This window comes from Schistocerca serialis, unplaced genomic scaffold, assembly GCF_023864345.2.
Source record: "Schistocerca serialis cubense isolate TAMUIC-IGC-003099 unplaced genomic scaffold, iqSchSeri2.2 HiC_scaffold_1154, whole genome shotgun sequence".
NCBI classification, from domain to species: Eukaryota; Metazoa; Arthropoda; class Insecta; order Orthoptera; family Acrididae; genus Schistocerca; species Schistocerca serialis.
In genome coordinates this window covers 57,501-62,500 of record NW_026047353.1, presented here as the reverse complement: position 1 = coordinate 62,500, position 5,000 = coordinate 57,501, and positions in this window count along the sequence as shown.

Below are 5,000 nucleotides of genomic sequence, written 5' to 3'. Positions count from 1 at the left end.
GTAAACATTCGACACCTCCATCTACAGGGATCCGACGGAACTACGCCAACCATGCTGGCAAAACAGTATCGCCATCTATGCGAATCGGACAACACTACGTCCGCCATGTCGAGCGCACCACAAAACATACCGCCATCTGTAGGTCTCCCTCAGCATGAGCTCCTGCAACGACGATACCGCCATCTATGGGACGCCAAGCCGACTAAGACATCGATGGGCCCACAGTGCCCATCTTTCGACGCCACCCACAAAGCATGCAGCCTCTGTCGACCACAGCACCCATACGCCAGTGCCTCTGCCGCACGAAGTCGTGGACCGGCAATCACACCACCTGCACCCGTTCGTGCCCCACCCCAACCGCCCAACTCGCATCGCCAGCGGATGAACGGCGGACGTTTCCCGCACTCGTAAGGTGCAATTCACACCTATAACATGCGTTTCATGAAGAGATATTTCCAATATGCGACATTCCCGCTGTCCCTATTCATGAGCTGCGAGCTGTACCACGTACAAGCTACAGACGCGATCGCATTGCTCACTGTACGGATTCTCATGCTGAGCCATCAGCTAGGAAGCGCCCCATCCATGTCGGCACCCGTGGGCGTTGCACTCGCAGTCGCAAAAAACGCTGGGCAAATATATATCTCGGAAGAGTAACGACAGTCCGAGCCTCCTGGCGTTGCACTCGCAGCCGCAAAAAAACGCTGGGCACATATATGTCTCGGAAGAGTAACGACAGTCCGAGTCTCCTGCGTGGGAAGAGTCTTTCTAGGCCCTGACCCACGGGAAGGGTGTAGCTTCCCCCATCCCGGACATTTGACGTCGTCACACTACCGGTATTGACTAATAGACTGATTGCTGATAATCATTAGCCATACACTGGGGGAAACGGCCGACAGGGGCGGCAACATAGTGGAGCCGCAGTGTCACTAATGTACAGAGATAGAACAGTTTCGACTGGAACTAGAGTAACCGTATACACGGCACTGATTAGTAATAGATGCAGAGCCATCAGAATACAGATAATATATACAACCGTCCCTATACATGCTGAAAGACTCTGCACACAATGAGAACCACACGTCAGCCAGACACTCTTATCACACACTACTCTCTTATCACACACAATATCTAACCACCAGCATGGAAGAACATCCAGTGCATCCTCTCCGCCACATGACACAATCCACACTATCATTACCAGACCGGGAGGTCCACCCAGAAAACACAATATCCCACCCTTCCGACATCCGCACATTGCTCAGCTAAGCCACGAACACCCACACATGTCCTACACAGTGGTGCACCCAACATCACAATACTGCCTCCTGTCACAGCACACAAACAATGGCAGGAATGAAAGACACAGATCTGCCACAACCATGGAATCGGAGCGCCGCCTGTCATGAGCCAAAAGTGCATCCTGACGTGACAAATCGGATAATACCGCAGGCATCCAATTACGATAATCACTATCAACGAACCTGCCGCCCCCCCCCCCCAATACACCTTTCCCTACAACAATGTGTATCTGAACCTACGCTATATCGTACCTTAACCTAACCTATATCGTACCTTAACCTAACCTATATCGTACCTTAACCTAACCTATATCGTACCTTAACCTAACCTATATCGTACCTTAACCTAACCTATATCGTACCTTAACCTAACCTATATCGTACCTTAACCTAACCTATATCGTACCTTAACCTAACCTATATCGTACCTTAACCTAACCTATATCGTACCTTAACCTAACCTATATCGTGCCTTAACCTAACCTATATCGTGCCTTAACCTAACCTATATCGTGCCTTAACCTAACCTATATCGTGCCTTAACCTAACCTATATCGTGCCTTAACCTAACCTATATCGTGCCTTAACCTAACCTATATCGTGCCTTAACCTAACCTATATCGTGCCTTAACCTAACCTAATTTGTGCCTTAACCTAACCTAATTTGTGCCTTAACCTAACCTAATTTGTGCCTTAACCTAACCTAATTTGTGCCTTAACCTAACCTAATTTGTGCCTTAACCTAACCTAATTTGTGCCTTAACCTAACCTAATTTGTGCCTTAACCTAACCTAATTTGTGCCTTAACCTAACCTAATTTGTGCCGTAACCTAACCTAATTTGTGCCGTAACGTAACCCATGTTGTGCCGTAACGTAACCCATGTTGTGCCGTAACGTAACCCATGTTGTGCCGTAACGTAACCCATGTTGTGCCGTAACGTAACCCATGTTGTGCCGTAACGTAACCCATGTTGTGCCGTAACGTAACCCATGTTGTGCCTTAACCTAACCCATGTTGTGCCTTAACCTAACCCATGTTGTGCCTTAACCTAACCCATGTTGTGCCTTAACCTAACCCACGTTGTGCCTTAACCTAACCTACGTTGTGCCTTAACCTAACCTACGTTGTGCCTTAACCTAACCCATGTTGTGCCTTAACCTAACCCATGTTGTGCCTTAACCTAACCCATGTTGTGCCTTAACCTAACCCATGTTGTGCCTTAACCTAACCCATGTTGTGCCTTAACCTAACCCATGGTGTGCCTTAACCTAACCCATGGTGTGCCTTAACCTAACCCATGTTGTGCCTTAACCTAACCCATGTTGTGCCTTAACCTAACCCACGTTGTGCCTTAACCTAACCCACGTTGTGCCTTAACCTAACCCACGTTGTGCCTTAACCTAACCCACGTTGTGCCTTAACCTAACCTACGTTGTGCCTTAACCTAACCCATGTTGTGCCTTAACCTAACCCATGTTGTGCCTTAACCTAACCCATGTTGTGCCTTAACCTAACCCATGTTGTGCCTTAACCTAACCCATGGTGTGCCTTAACCTAACCCATGGTGTGCCTTAACCTAACCCATGGTGTGCCTTAACCTAACCCATGGTGTGCCTTAACCTAACCCATGTTGTGCCTTAACCTAACCCATGTTGTGCCTTAACCTAACCCATGTTGTGCCTTAACCTAACCCATGTTGTGCCTTAACCTAACCCATGTTGTGCCTTAACCTAACCCATGTTGTGCCTTAACCTAACCCATGTTGTGCCTTAACCTAACCCATGTTGTGCCTTAACCTAACCCATGTTGTGCCTTAACCTAACCCATGTTGTGCCTTAACCTAACCCATGTTGTGCCTTAACCTAACCCATGTTGTGCCTTAACCTAACCCATGTTGTGCCTTAACCTAACCCATGTTGTGCCTTAACCTAACCCATGTTGTGCCTTAACCTAACCCATGTTGTGCCTTAACCTAACCCATGTTGTGCCTTAACCTAACCCATGTTGTGCCTTAACCTAACCCATGTTGTGCCTTAACCTAACCCATGTTGTGCCTTAACCTAACCCATGTTGTGCCTTAACCTAACCCATGTTGTGCCTTAACCTAACCCATGTTGTGCCTTAACCTAACCCATGTTGTGCCTTAACCTAACCCATGTTGTGCCTTAACCTAACCCATGTTGTGCCTTAACCTAACCCATGTTGTGCCTTAACCTAACCCATGTTGTGCCTTAACCTAACCCATGTTGTGCCTTAACCTAACCCATGTTGTGCCTTAACCTAACCCATGTTGTGCCTTAACCTAACCCATGTTGTGCCTTAACCTAACCCATGTTGTGCCTTAACCTAACCCATGTTGTGCCTTAACCTAACCCATGTTGTGCCTTAACCTAACCCATGTTGTGCCTTAACCTAACCCATGTTGTGCCTTAACCTAACCCATGTTGTGCCTTAACCTAACCCATGTTGTGCCTTAACCTAACCCATGTTGTGCCTTAACGTAACCCATGTTGTGCCTTAACGTAACCCATGTTGTGCCTTAACCTAACCTATAATGTGCCTTAACCTAACCTAAAGTGCGCCGTAACCTAAACTATATTGCGCCTTAACCTGACGCACGTTGTCGCTGAACCTGCTCTGTAATTGTTATGCAACCCGTTAAAGTAGTGTAGTGTTGCCTAACCGCAACCCTCGCAATATAGTTCGCTACTCGCACTGCCCGGTCCCCTGTGTATCGCGTCATGTTAAACACCTTGCAGGTGTTGCTGACTTTCCACATGCTCCTGCTATACACTGTAGTGTGGATAGCAGCAGGACGTACATGCCCCCCCCCCCTTCCCCCCTGCCTTCGCAAGCTGGTCGGTGAGAAGTTTGCATGTTCAATGCCCTTCGCATGCCGACGTACTCAGCCTACGTTGTGGTACGGCCTGTCACCTGTCCGCCGATGTACGCAAAACCCACAAACTGTACTGCACATTGCTCCGTATGTACTGAATGATACATCGTGGCCCATGTGACCGTATGACGACAGCGCCTAGCAACGGCGGACCATACAGTCCAAATATTGTGCACGCAGCTACGTGTCGTCTCCCTATAAGAGCTGGATTGCAGTGTGGTACGCCATACATACGTGTGGGAGGAACGGACGCCCTGGATGGCGATCAGCATGAGCAGTCTGTTGATGTAGTGGAGCGTGTATTCGGACGTAGTCGTCTCTTCTCACACACCGTGATAGCATGTTGCACCGCGTTCCACATCTGCGACATGCTGCAGAGGCGGGCTGACAGTCGTTCGCGCAATGGACACCGCATACGTACGGGGTCTACCTTCCACGTGTTCTCTAGGCGTGCACATGTTGTTGCGTCTATGTGGGCAGACGTAGTGTGTTGTGACACCTGACACAGGCATGCAATACTCGTTGCAAATGGCGATGGACGTGTACGTTTGCTGGTGACGTTACGCAAATGAACAACCGGTAACCCGTTGTGGTGCGGTTGTTCTCGCTAGAGGTGAATCAGTGTTGGCGACGATCGGTCGAGCTATTAACCGGTTGTTTCAGGGATACCCACCATGCCCACGAACGTGAAAGGGGACCCACCATGCCCACGAACGTGAAAGGGGATCTGGGTGTGAGGCGATACGCGGCGGTGGCTGGGTGGGACCGTCCCCGGCCGGTGAGGGGGGGCCGCCCGGCGTG